Consider the following 15,561-nt stretch of genomic DNA (forward strand, 5'->3'; position numbering starts at 1 on the left):
GTAATGGAATACCAGTACTGCACACGTTTCCATCAATTAATCGTGCAATTGTGAATGTAAACATGCTGCTTACACGCTGCAAGCTGATACACCTTCATTTACACAACGCGCCGATGAATCACTAATTCATTAACGTATCGTACCGGACTGACTATAAAATGTCGCAAAATATAGTACACCTACCAATATATTTTTACCTTCACAACGAAAATTCTTAATTCAACAATCCAACTATAAAAAATACTATTGTACAAAACCATAGTAATTTGATAAGGTATCGTTTGGAACTGACTACAAAATGTCCCAAAGTAAAGTTCAATTACACTATTTTTATCTTCAGAACGAAAGTTCTTGATTCAACATTCTTTACGAAAATTATTATTTTACAAAACCAATATAATTCGAATAGCATTGATGGTGCTCTATTTTAAGAAATCATTTATTATTACTATTATATAAATTGGAGCAACATCAGCCGGAAATTTAAATTACAAAATATATACTATGACGCCGCACTGCGACAAAACGATAGCATGCAGCAGAATTCATACATACAAAAGCCCTATACGAATTAATATAAGAATTGAGCTGTTCACGATTTACTGTTGTATTATACTTTATTGTTGTATTCGGAACAGTACCTTTATATTCTGCAGTACAGGATCAGTTTATTTCATCTCTGATAGGAAAATAAGACTAGAATATATAATTCTGTTTTGCTTTCACATTACATATTGTCACGTGAAAAAGTGTCATGTAAACACGACCCGATCATTTACAGATGGCGAATGGATGCAGCTAGTTCTCTTTTGGTTCTTCTTCCCAACATTAGTTGATACCTAATTCTGATTATAATCGATACAAGGGTAGATTTTCACGTACTCTCATTCCCCTGTCACAGAGTAATCACGCACTCGGTTACAATTTGTCTCTAAATTACTACCAATCCAGTTTTAACTTTAAAAACCAAAAATTATTAACAAAATGCAAAATTATCGCATACATAAAACCTTCCAAATACAGCAGGCTATAATTTGATATAACAACACAGCTGTGTCGGGTCTAAGTGATTTATAAACGTTTGCTCGTTCTGTTTGATGCCCTTGACCTAGCATCTTTTGAGCGGCACATAAATTCGTCTCATGATGATCATTTCAAAGATTTATGTTCTCCAACCTCAATACTTACACGACTTGCCGCGAATAATATTAATTCAATAGATAGTTATTGGTCAGAGGGAAATTTAATTTCTAAATAATGATAAAGATCTAAAATTTGCAATTTTGGATAGATAACCCCTAAAACTACTGATTGGATGCAAAACATGATGTCACTAATGAGAATTTTCATCATTTGTAAGTACTATAATAATTTATGCTATTTCTACCGGCAACGGGCTAGCGTGAGCGGATTCCCAGGCAAAAACTAGTTGTATGTATTCGGATCTATGTATGTAATACCTACACCAGATGTCGCAGACTTAATATTATACGGATATAAAAAGTAATAACTACGTTATTGACACAATAAATGTATTGCAATATCACGTATCTTTAGTTTGATGAACCTGTTAATGCCTTTGTCACAACCGTTTTATTACAACAATATCTTTGGTTATAGTAGTTCCAGATGCTACAATACAACGCTGCAACATAAACAATAATAATAAATTTTATTTGGCACAATAAATATTATATGAAATAAGGTACTATTGTGTGTTGCTAAGTGGTTAGTTTATCTAACTATGTCGCATTAACAGTGCCCATCTCCGGGTAAAACATAGTTCGATTAACTAAAAAAAAAACAATAAGAAAAAAGTAATTAAAACATTCGATTTTAAGTATAATGCCTAATAATGACACTGGTCTTTCAAACCAGAACTCGTGGGTGCTGGCAAGAAATTGCTTGGCAGCAGAAAAAGATATAGCAACGCAGCCGGCATCTTTACTGTGCAGTCTGCAATATATTGCATATTATACCAGACACAGGTTAATTACTTAGTTGAGCCAGGAAAATGATACGCGGGTCGGTGCGGGAGAGTTAGTTACGTGTTTACGTCGATTCCAAGGACCCACAACCCAGATGTCAAGCAGATGTGATCGCATTGTAAACTAACCCAAAATATTTTTAGGTTACCGGAAATTTCAATACGAGTATCATAAACCTATGGAAGACTGTTTTTTGCCAAAGTTACTATTTCTAACTGCCCCAGGCTTAGTTGTGTTACGATCATCGTACGACTGCCGCACTCTGTTACATGATATTGAGTTTTCCTGCTCAGTAACCTGGAGGTTGGAATTGGACCTGGTAAATGACAATAGGCTCGTCATCTTAGAATATGATACGCAGCAAAATGTGGGTGTTAAACTTCTATCTTTAAATATAGGAATATATGTGTGATACTATGTATGCATGTAAATTTCTGCCTCATTCTTCAATTATTGGTTCCCTGGGATATGGAATCCATAACAGTGGCGCAGGGTCCATATAACCTCACTCTTGCCGGCTTCCCTTTCGTAATTTATGTAGCATCTAATTATCATTAAAACAATTTGTAGACAGTATTTGTGCATATAAGTATCTTTATGTTACGTCGGGTAGCCTTAGGAAAAATTTCACCTTTCGCTACTAATACACAGATTTACTTCTATCCATTCGGTATCTAATCAATTAATCGAGTATTGAAGGCCGTCAAATTCTAATTTAAGTCAGCGTATCGAAACGAATAATTGTATATTAATGAAATAATTAAAATACAATGACTACGGTTCGATCGAAAATGAATTAATCGATTTAACCTCAATTAAATTTAGATTCAATGTGCCGAGTTTAACGATAACAATCGATTGACGCATGTTTGAGTCATCTGGTTTTTTTCTTTCTTAGAATTTTCCGAAGTAATCACAATATACTTAGGCATCGAAAGGCAATTCTTAACGTATGCTAACTTGTAACCAGGCGCAAAACATTGCAGTTAAAAAGATTGTTTGAGCCATTGCTGCTACGTAGGCTAACTACTCAGGCCTTAATGTGCAATTGCCACCAAGAATCATAAGTACTTTATACAGACGTTTTTGTTGCTACTTTGTAGAACAACAAAATTTTTACACGCTTACGCCTTTTAAACCGAAGGAGCAGGCAGAGGTGAGACTGCACTTTCCAGCGTGTGTATTTCGCCTCATAAAGTGATGCGGCCTATTGTCATATCAGGTACAAACTCAGGGCTGATACTGAGTAGAAAAATATTATTGCCCGACCCAGGGAACGAACCCTAGACCTCAGCACTGCAGTCGTACCGTAATACTACACCACCGACGCAGTCAAAAAATATACATACATTCTTTAATTTGCTTCCGATCATGTGATGAGTTCATCCAATTTTCAAGCTAGGGTGAGTCGACGGTAACACACTTTAAAGAATAAGGAAATAAATTACCCAAATCCTTTATTAGTAAATCAAACAGGAACTTGTAAATCAGATGTCTTGAGTCATGAGTGATGACGTCAATACCAGTGAACTTGTAGTTGGGTATTCCCAGGTGAAATGTGGGTGAATGGCCGAAATATACCAGATCTGGCAGTTTTTAATTACACACACACACCTCGAAGAGGTATGTAAAGTTACAACCAAGCCACCCACTGTTCGCCTGTGTGTTCTGATCCGCGATAGAGGGCGAGCCTATAGCCATATTGGGCACAAATTCCACACTCCGAGCTGATATCGAGTTAAAAAAATTAATATCATTTTTCCCGACCTGGGATTCGAACCCATGACTTCAGAGCGGTGTCGTACCGCGCTCACAATAAAACTATGCTGGCCATTATAATTAATCTATAGTAATATAATAAAGCTGAAGATTTTGTTTGAACGTGCTAATATAAGGATCTACTAAGCCGATTTCGAATTTTTTCACTGATAAAACTCACATTACTCCTGAGTGCTATAGGCTATTTTCTATTCCGGGAAAATATTATCCCGCAAAAACTTTTGCACGCGGGTGGAGCCGCAAGCAAATGCTATACTTAAATATAATTTTTAACTGTTGGTTCCTGAAAGAAAATAAATATAACAAGGTCTTGATAGTTTAGTACTAATATCTGTAAATACGATCGACTTGACTCGATTATATCTGGGTGAAATGACCGCAAACTCCTCATATTTTAGAAAAACAAAAGAAATATTGAAAGATGTTTGTACATTTGGAAGATTTGATGTTATAGTTGCTTTTTGAAAGTAAAGCAGAAAACAGTCGTAGTTTTTAAATATAAAAAAACAATACGACAATAAAATGCGCCCATTAAATTCCAAATCAGCGCCATTTCTTTCGTCAATGTTTGTAAAGATGCTAATATGAATAAACATAGTCGTGACATTTTTGATGATTGCGGAATTCAAACGAAAAATAAATCAAGTTTATTATTCGAAATTGGAGTCGTATGTAATGAATATTCTATCACTTGCTTCACAACCACATAATCTATACTATTATATAAAGCTGAAGAGTTTGTTTGTTTGTTTGTTTGTTTGTTTGTTTGTTTGTTTGTTTGAACGCGCTAATCTCAGAAACTACCGGTCCAAACCGAAAAATTCTTTTTACGTTGGATAGCCCTTTGTTCGTGGAGTGCTATAGGCTATATATCATCACGCTATACCCAATAGGAGCGGGGCAGTAATGGCTAATCTCAGGAACTACCGGTCCAAACTGAAAAATTCTTTTTGCGTTGGATAGCCCTTTGTTCGTGGAGTGCTATAGGCTATATATCATCACGCTATACCCAATAGGAGCGGGGCAGTAATGGCTAATCTCAGGAACTACCGGTCCAAACTGAAAAATTCTTTTTGCGTTGGATAGCCGTTTGTTCGTGGAGTGCTATAGGCTATATATCATCACGCTATACCCAATAGGAGCGGAGCAGTAATGGCTAATCTCAGGAACTACCGATTCGAACTGAAAACATATTTTTGTGTTGAATAGTCCTTTGTTTGTGGAGTGCTCAAAGTTATATATCATCACGCTATGACCAATAGGAGCGGAGCAGTAATGGCTAATCTTAGGAACTACCGGTTTCAACCAAAAATTCGTTTTGTGTTGGATAGCCCGTTATTTGTGGACCGCTATAAGCTATATATCATCACGCTATGACCAATAGGAGCGGAGCAGTAATGGCTAATCTCAGGAACTACCGGTTTGAACTGAAAAAATCTTTTTTGTGTTGGATAGCCCTTTGTTCCTGGAGTGCTATAGGCTATATATCATCACGCTATGACCAATAGGAGCGGAGCAGTAATGAAACATGTTGCAAAAACGGGGAAAATTATGAGTTTTGAGAGCTTCCGTTGCCTGCGCTGCGTAAACGGTTAAAGTTATGCAACAATGATGTATGACGGGATTGTTTCACTTAAAAAGTTCTAAATAATATAACAAAGTCCCCCGCTGCATCTGTCTGTTACGTGTTAAACTCAAAAACTACCCAACGTATTAAGATAAAATTTGGTATGGAGACAGTTTGAGACCCTGAGAAGAACATAGGCTCCCGGGAAACTACTATTTTTATAACGGAAAACTTTAGCTTGAAAAACTTTATAACGCGAGCGGAGCCGCGAGCAAAAGCTAGTATTTAATATATGTATTCCGTGATACCTTTGGCATGTATCCAAATTCTTTCTTTTTAATTTATCCAACATATTTAATGGTTTTTTTTAAATCACATTTTTTTTTATTTTATAGGCCAGTAAAAGTGCTAATACAAAAGTCACGTTGATTATTAGTCCTCAAAAATGAAACCCTAAAAACGATAAATTTTTGAAGCCGTATTTTTTTTTTACGAAAATCCTGCCTATACAACAAGGTCATAGGAATAAGTATAGCAAACGTTATGTATAAAATGAACTGAGAATCTTATGCACTGTATAACAATACTAAATTAATACAAAATACTTCAATACTATCAAGTGTTTAAAATATAAGAAAAATATTGTATACTGTGACCGAATGCTGATAATCAGCAGGTAAGGACGGCAGCAGGCGTCACAGTCGTTGCCACTTTTCTCAACAGTTTATTGACCAGGATAAATGAGCTCTTACTAGACCCGTATTGTACTAAAAATCGTACACAATGTAGGTGTAGCAGGGATCTAAATAAACTGGACAGTAAACACGTAAATTACACTACGGTATGAGCCTGCATATCGCCATAGATTGGAGTCGCGTGCACAGGTCGTCGTGTTAATTTTGAATTTCGAACATTATTCTTTTTCGTATTTGCATTAAGTTTTTTTTTCATTTACGCAAATATTTACGGACAGTGATAACGTGGTGATTTTATAATATATTTGGAGTTTTGATACTGGCTGTTGACGGTAGGTGATTTTTTTTTAATAAAAAAATTAGTTTGTCTTCCATTTTGAAGGTTATTGTGTTTGAGTTTCAATGCCAATATATTTTTCTAAACACAATTGTTTACTGTAAACATCGTGCTTATTTATGAACCTTGGATGACTGACAACAATGGTGTCTCATTTTGTTCAATGAATCAATTGGTGATTGATCGTGTGAAATACATTACGGTATGTAAAAAATCATTCCAAGATTCCAGTTCGTAAATATAATCCATAATTACATATTCGAATTGGATTATAATCATAAGTCAGTAAGTACCTTTTTAAATTATACAAATTACTGTTATTTTTCGAAAACTTTATGAATCTTGATTTTGTACGTATATTATTTTCTGGTTGACATATAAGAAATAATTCTTACTCTTTATCTTTAAAACATATTTAAAATAATAATTCTAAGATGGATTACACAGATTCAGACGATTAAGAAAGGCCAGTCATATAGATTACGCGATATCAATTTCGGTCTATAATAATAATAATATCAGCCCTGTATTATATATTTGCCCACTGCTGAACACGGACTCCTCTACTACTGGGAGGGATTAGGCTTTAGTCCACCACGCTTGCCTAGTGCGCATTGGTAGACTTCACACACCTTCGAAATTCCGATAGAGAACTCAAATGTGCAGGTTTCCTCACGATGTTTTCTTTCACCGTTAAAGCGAACGATAAATTCACAAAGAATACATGATTTAAGAAAAGTCAGAGGTGTGTGCCCTTGGGATTTGAACCTGCGGGCATTCTTGGCAGTCCGTTCCACACCCAATAGGCTATCGCCGCCTCCCGCAAATTTCGGTCTAATAGTACAAAATGATCTGTTAACCAAAAGATCCTGGGTTCGATTTGTGCATTACTAAGTTTTGCTCGCGTTTCCTCCAGGATTTGGCGTTTCCTGCTATAAAAATAAAGTTGCAATTTCCCAAAAAAATTGCATAGCTATGTGCAAATCAAGAAAATAAACTATATATGTACCAAATTTCATTCAAATGCATTCAGGGGTTTCTATGTTCTTTTTTTACAAAAATATTAATAAACTTTTATATTTATATCAGTAAATAAGAACCTTCCTATATATAAAAACCTTCTTAAGAATAAGTAGTACAGTTTTATAATTATATATTTGCTACTAATCGCGCGTGCAAGTTCATCCCTCCTTTTTTGTATTACTTCCACCCTCCCTATCGCATTAAGATAAGGGGCCCTTATTCCATCTACGGGAGTATATCCGTCTTTTTACACATAGGTGTTCTAATCGAAGGACAGCTTTGACTGTATAGGTAAATATGTGTTTGTTTGACGCTCTTACCTATACGACTGACAAAGCTGTCCTTCGAATAGAATGCTTGTAATTGCAAAAAGTCGGATTTGCTCACTATAGACGGAATAGGGCCCCTGACCTTACTTGAATTCTTATAGTGTACCTACAAGAATTCAAGATATGTGTTTCAATAAGTAACCTACAAGAATTCAAGATATGTGATTCAATAAGTAACCTACAGGAATTCAAGATATGTGATTCAATAAGTAATCTACATTTTTTTTATCGAATAGCTTGCGCGAAAAAATGGACAGACTTTAAATACATGTCAGTCATAGTTTTTACTGATCTAACGTGTTCTTTTATTAATACTAATGGTTACATTGTTGATATGCAAAAATGTTTCTTAATTAATATTAATTGATCATACTTTTGTTCATGTTCTCCACATGTTTGCTTTCCGATGTCACTTGTATACGACTATTGTTTTAAAAGAATTGTAAGTTGCACATTGTATTAAGAAATGTCCTGCTACGCCAAAGAAATAGGCTTAGTAATAAATTCGTCAATATTAAGAAAAAATCAAAAGTCAGAAAAAAAGGCATTTTTTAGGCCACTCCTAATGTTAGAAAACCATGTTGAGACATCTTTCTAGAGCGATAAGCGTTGGAAACAGTGATTATGAACTTTTCTATATTCAAAGGTTAAGTAGATAGGTAGTCTATGTCATACGTAGACTCTTAGACATCCACAAAAAAATACACTAATAGGATTTAAAAGTAATACATTCAATACAATTATCGATTTCCACAATATTACTGTGCTTTAAACTTTTTTTAAAATTTAATTGAATTTTACACGCACGCAATTTTAAAAAAGGAAATTAAAAAACAGTTGAAGCAAACAGTCTAATGATAAACACAGCCCAACAGATTGAACGTATGCATAGAGAACCATAGAACGCGATGACTGTTGGCGCGTGAAGGACCATCATTTTCAATTAACCGGCCGCCATTAACACACTGCTTGTTGTGTTTGTTTGTTCATCTGTCTCATCATCATCTCATCGTTACACCAATGTTTCATTAATTAGTAATGTATCGAATTGTATCCAAATTTTAATAAAATTGTAGACAATACATAAGCCGCGATTATTATCGTGATAAAAGATTTTGGTCGTAAAATATTTTGGCTATACTAGGCAAAATGTATTTGCGAAATTTGAGTCTTTGGTTCGAAGCCACAAGGTCCTTTCAACATGGACTCATTTAGGTATAAAAGTTATCTTTAAGGATGTTGCAAATATAAAGGATAATTGTTATCGTACGTAATCTCGAACCCCACGTAAGATAGAGCATACGTGACTGAAATCATTAAAAAAATACACTTAATGATAACGGATTTATGTTCCTTAACGCGTCTACTTTTTTCTCCATTTATAGACTCCTCCGTATGGGTTTTTTCATCATTTTACGAAAATAATATTTGTCTGACTGTTGATAATAGAGGCAGATTTAAAATATTCTTATTTATGTTCCGAAGTTACTACTAATGAGAAACAGCCTGCGTCGAAATAATGTAGTAATTTTTCCTCGATATTAAATCCAATTTGGCCGACGCAAGAGATAGATTGTATGGTATTATTTATCCTTATTTCTCTGCGTACTTATAAAGGAAAACTAAAAAGATAAAAGAGTATTCAGAGAGAAACAAAAGATTTTTATCCCAACACGGTTTGAACTCGCACACGTTACTACATTCTTCATTTCAACAATACATTCAACCATAAAAGATTAATTTTACGCACAGTTCTGCATTGAAATGCTGCAGATTTGATACTGCATACTAACGGTATTCTTTGGATTTTCTTGAATATAAGAAATTGTTTCATTCAGTTTGGATTCGACAACTTTTAAGGATTTTTGTGTTGACTGTTGGTTTGGCAGTTTTGATATCAATATTTTCACGGCCGAGAAGTTGACATTAACTTTCTTCCCTCTAATTTCGTCTTCAGGCCTATTCTAACACTGTAGGCTGTACTAACTTACTCGAGAAATGTTATAGGTAGGGAGAAAATAAAGTAAAAAAGGAGGGATGAACTCACACGCGCGGTTAGTTGCAAATATATAATTATCAAACTATACTACATACTTACATCTTAACCTTATTTAAACCCACTTCTTTAATCATTTACTTCATGATGTAATGCTTCCTACGTTGGGAGAATCTTTGTGTGGGGGTGAAGCGGGGTATCGTGGCTCTAATTCAGCTAACATATTACGAAATCACTTCATTCCAGTCGAATTTATTAGAAATGAGATCATCTTTCTCACAGACCAATAAGTCAAGTGTTCGTGTTACAAATTATGCTATTCTAGAGAACCTGTTTGAAAATGATAAACACATTAATAATTATCTGAATCTAATAAATAATGTATTAATTATAATAAATCGAATAAATATTTGATTTTATAATGTCAACGTTCAGTTAATTGCATGATTTACATTATACATTTCCAAACATTCCCACGTTTATATTTTTTTGCAAGTTTGACCTTTTTTATAGTATGCAATATCACAAAGTTTACTCCACGAAATTGTCTTTTTTATCTTTGTGATTATAATTCAAATATAAAACAGACTGGCAAAATGTATCGATGATCTCGTAATGTCCATACTTATCAATATTAGTGGTTTATTGTACTCCGTTATATTTACTACTTACAATTTTTTTCTTACTTTATTAAGCGATTCGACCACCCATAAACAGTAGAAACACCATCCAACACCTTAACTTACAAAGTATTGCTTGGTATTCCACTGCGCTCGGCATCTTGAGATATGAGACGTTAAGTCTTATGTCCAGCTGTTACAATGTACTTCAAACCGGAACACAACAGTGACTACACACTACTGTTTGGCGGCAAAAGATATTACAGTGGTACCTACACAAGCAGACTCCCACATATGAGAAACCTACCACCAGTAGAATGAATTTTGTTCTTCTAATAATAAAATTTCTTTCTTTATATTAGGTTTGATACTGTCATAGTCATTCTCAACAAGTTCTTTAAGAAACTATGCTAATCTCGAAAAAGATAAGGAAAACCTTACAGCTGCTCCCCTTACATCCAAACACACAAACCCATTATCATGGTATAGTGAAGCGTTATCGCTCAGCCCGCATGCGCGTTGGACACACCACGCCATTATAATGTTTGCGTAACTCGATCGATTCTACTTTCATGGATTTTTACTGAATGAAGAGATAAGAGAGATGCTTAAGTGGATCTAAGTTTTTAGTTCTGCATTCCAAAACAAACAAGTTAAGGAATATTAATAATTTATCCGGTAGGCATTAAAATTTGTGCTCGTTATGAATACTTATCTGCTTTCATAAAGAATAAACTCAGTGATTATAGCTGGTTGTACGTTTTTTTTTGAGTCTAAAACGTGAGCTTCTAATTGTTACAATAGGTTAAATACGTCAAAAAACCCGTGAAATATTACACAGTAATTTATTTTCATATATGCAAATTTTAATTTACAATGTAAAGGAAGCAATTCGTGACCGCCTTGAAACAAAAATACAAAATTTAACGAGCATTGAGTACGTGAAAACAAGAGATATCATTCACGGAATGTTACGTTGCCTATAAGACGTCCAAATACCAATTTGAATGAATTCTGACTTGTTCGTGACGTGTATAGTTGTCATTTGTACTTTTAGAATCAGTAAACGTCGGAAAAATGTATTTCTTTCTAAACTATGAACGTTATTTACTAACTCATTACTTATATAAAACGCAAAACTTTATTTAACATTGTCAATAAACTGTTGGTAAACATGATGGCATTGCTAATAAATTTCTTACTTAAATGTTTTAATTTTATTGCTGCGTCCAGAATAAATATTTTCCTACGATAAATAGCAGTCTATAGCACTCTAGTACACTAGTAGGAATGTATTTTATTAGTGAACAATTTTCAAAATTGGTTCAGTTCCCGTGATTAGCCTCTTCAAAGAAACTCGCAAACTTTTCCTCTTTATTAATACAGATTATGCAAATATGTATGGTAATTACAAAAAATAATATCGATAGTAGAAATTAAAGTCGATGTTACATCAAGAGTTCTCTCAAACATTTAGATTGTTCGTAAACTGTCCGTACTTTAGCCGTAATCATAAAAGAATATTACTTCAATGGTTATATCCGGCTATACGCTATAGTATAGAATAACGATCATCGATTCACTACTGACTGACTCTGTGGCGTATTTGTACTACATGCATTCGAATCCCACGTCGGGCAGTTATATTTCGGTATTTCTCCTCAGTATCAGCCCAGTTTGAAATTTGAGCCAAACATGGTGACTGGCTCGCCCCTCTACCATTATGGGACAGGACACACTTGTCGACTTTGACTTGACGCTTTGATTGCGCCTTGGCATACCCCTTCGGGGACAAAAGCATCGTGTGTGTTTGTTTTTGTTCTTTGACGCTCTGCTAATCGAACCCATTTTTTACTAGACGATGGAATGCAGTCTTCCGCTGCGGGACACTTTAATTTTTATGCTAACGCATTGCATTGTCATAGTATAAAAATAGCTTACAAACAAATATTCCTGATATAATGAATGAATTTTATGTATTCCAATTTATGATACCTAAATCAAAACAAGATCACATAATTGTCATAACATATTGCGTAACAGGGAAAACGTCAGGTATTTACGTCATAGTAACAAAACCAAAAACCCAATTATTTAACGTGATTTTATACATAAAATCAATATGTTACCAATGACGTCATATAATATGTATATTATATGACATCATTGGTAACATATTGTTTATAATATCAGCCCTGTATATTACCACCCAGCTGGGCACAGGTCTATTCGAATGCAAAGGGTAAAGTTTTATCCATCACGCCGGTCTAACACGATATACTTCGCACATTTACAATAAAAACTTTATCTAAATAGACAAGTATCAAAAATAAAACCTGTTAGAAGTTTGATAACACCAGATTTATGTTGAACTACCGCGTATGCAATACAAATACGCCACAACCAAAACTATATTATAATATCAGCCCTGCATTATATACTATCTCACTACTCAGCACGGGCTTTCTGTTAAACCCTCAGAACATTTCAGAGTTGCTAAGTAAATAGGTTATTACATATCAATTTCAGAGCACAGTTCTATATTTTGGATTTTTCGAGAACTTGTCTCCGAATATCTTGATTTTATAAAGAATAAAACATTTGTACTCTACGCCGCTTTTACACAAATCTCCATTTTAAAATCAGATATAAAATGATGTGCTTCAAATCGGAACTGTTGCCCCGAAAAATCTGCTTTATTAACCGCTTGTCAGAGAGTTTTGTGGAGCGGATTAAGTATCCGAAGCGGAATCCGTGTAGCTCTCATCAAAGCAATTATTTTCGATGCAAATGAATACGTGAACTACAGAAATCGTTTGGTAATTACATCGACGAAATCTATAATACGGTTTTTGAAATATCAATATAAATTTAATAATTTTCAAACAGTATTAGGCTTTTAAGAATTATTATAAGAGTATTGTTTTTTTCACTTATATTAACTGCTACTTTTCACTTCCCATTATGATCATGTAGGTGAAAAAGATATTTCCAGTAATATCAATTGTAATAATCGATCTTAATGTTTAAACTGAAAGTCTGCCTGGGTAGGTACCACCGCAATTTCTATTTCAGCCGCCAAGCAACAGTGTTGTGTTCGGGTTTGAAGGACATTGTAGCTAGTGTAACTACTGGAATTAATGAGACTTAACATCTCATGTCTCAGGATGGCGAGCGCAGTGGAATACCAAACAATACTTTGTAACTCAAGGTGTTGGATGGTGTTTCTTTTTATGGGCGGTCGTATCGCTTACCATCAGGCGAACGACAAACTCGTCTCGTCATTCAAAGCAAAAAAATCTATAAATCTTTAAATTAAACTATTTATCGGATGTAATGATATATGCGAAAAATATCTAAATTTTAATGTCTAACATTCGCGTAAACATAAGAAATCATTATCTATAAGTCTATTGTGAATAGCTTCGTCTATTCCCTTACTGGCTAGTATTCGGTCGCGGTAAATACATTTTAATGCTAATGTTAGTGTAGGTTGATATGCTCACAAACTACATAATGAGTTTCTGTAATGATGCATTGTGCGGAGTCTTGCTGTCGATATGAGTTATTATCACCAGTTGTTCTGTAACATAGTTTTAAAATATCCGTACATGACATCGGATTGTTTGTCGCTAAGTGACAATTAAAATCTATATCTATCTTCTATCTATTATCTACTAGCTTTTGCCCGCGGCTCCGCCCGCGTTACAAAGTTTTTCGGGCTAAAGTTTTCCGTTATAAAAGTCACGCTATATATTTTCCCGGGAGCCTATGTTCTTCCCAGGGTCTCAAACTGTCTCCATACCAAATTTTATCCTAATACGTTGGGTAGTTTTTGAGTTTAACACGTTCGGGCAGACCGATGCAGCGGGGGATTTTGTTTTATAATATATTTTTTAGAACTTTTTAAGAGGAACAATCCCGTCATACATTATTGTTGCATAACTTTAACCGTTTACGCAGCGCACGCAACAGAAGCTCTCAAAACTAATAAATTGTCCTCGTTTTTGCATCATGTTTCATTACTGCTCCACTCCTATTGGTCATAGCGTGACGATATATAACCTATAGCACTCCAGGAACAAAGGGCTATCCAACACAAAAATATTTTTTCAGTTCGAACCGGTAGTTCCTGAGATTAGCGATTACTGCTCCGCTCCTATTGGGCATAGCGTGATGATATATATAGCCTATAGCATTCCAGGAACAAAGGGCTACCCAACACAAAAAGAATTATTCAGTTCAAACTCCTAGTTTCTGAGATTAGCCATTACTGCTCTGCTCCTATTGGTCATAGCGTGATGATATATAGCCTATAGCACTTCACGAACAAAGGGCTATCCAATACAAAATTATTTTTTTAGTTCGAACCGGTAGTTCCTGAGATTAGCCATTACTGCTCTGCTCCTATTGGGTATAGCGTGATGATATATAGCCTATAGCACTCCACGAACAAAGGGCTATCCAACGCAAAAAGATTTTTTCAGTTCGGACCGGTAGTTCCTGAGATTAAGCATTACTGCTCCGCTCCTATTGGGTATAGCGTGATGATATATAGCCTATAGCACTCCACGAACATAGGGCTATCCAACGCAAAAAGAATTTTTCAGTTTGGACCGGTAGTTCCTGAGATTAGCGCGTTCAAACAAACAAACAAACAAACAAACAAACTCTTCAGCTTTATATAATAGTATAGAATTACTTATAATAAATCTGTAGAGAGGTCAATTCTGTACATGAAATATATTTCCAAAATAACTATCAGGGGGTGATTAGGGATCGATACTGATGCCAAAAATGCAATTAGTAAAATTTTTGTCTGTCTGTCTGTCTGTCTGTATAACCGTTATAGAAACAAAAACTACTCGACGGATTTTAACGAAACTTGGTACAATTATTTGTCATACTCCTGTGCTGGTTATAGTATACTTTTCATCACGCTACAATTAATAGGAGCAGAGCAGTGAAGGGAAATGTTGGGAAAACGGGAGAAGTTACTCCATTTTTTAAGCTTCCGTCGCGTGTGCAACCTTAATGGTTAAAGCTACACAGAAATCATGTATGACGGAAATGTTCTCCTTAAAATTATGTAAAACATATCCCACGACAGCATATGTCTATCTTTTATGGTTGACTCACAATAACACGTGTAACTCCCGCTAGCTTAGCAGTTCGAAGCTTTCTCATTATATTTGTCTACTCTTACGTTTATAACACTCTCAGTCAT

The 15,561-nt window shown here is 34.9% G+C and overlaps 1 protein-coding gene across 2 annotated transcripts in view; it reads left to right on the forward strand.

Moving 5' to 3' along the window:
- Positions 1-6,111: 6,111 nt before the first annotated feature.
- LOC115443495 (aminopeptidase N) overlaps positions 6,112-15,561 on the forward strand; it is a 35,951-nt gene continuing 26,501 nt past the window's right edge. Inside the window, exon 1 of one of the 2 annotated variants that reach the window (XM_037440653.1) lies at positions 6,112-6,361. The gene's annotated coding sequence lies outside the window, so the exon portion shown is untranslated. Of the gene's footprint in view, positions 6,362-6,404; positions 6,569-15,561 lie in introns of those variants that run through there. The other variant, XM_037440651.1, reaches the window with a different exon arrangement.

This window comes from Manduca sexta, chromosome 20, assembly GCF_014839805.1.
Source record: "Manduca sexta isolate Smith_Timp_Sample1 chromosome 20, JHU_Msex_v1.0, whole genome shotgun sequence".
Classification (NCBI taxonomy): domain Eukaryota; kingdom Metazoa; phylum Arthropoda; class Insecta; order Lepidoptera; family Sphingidae; genus Manduca; species Manduca sexta.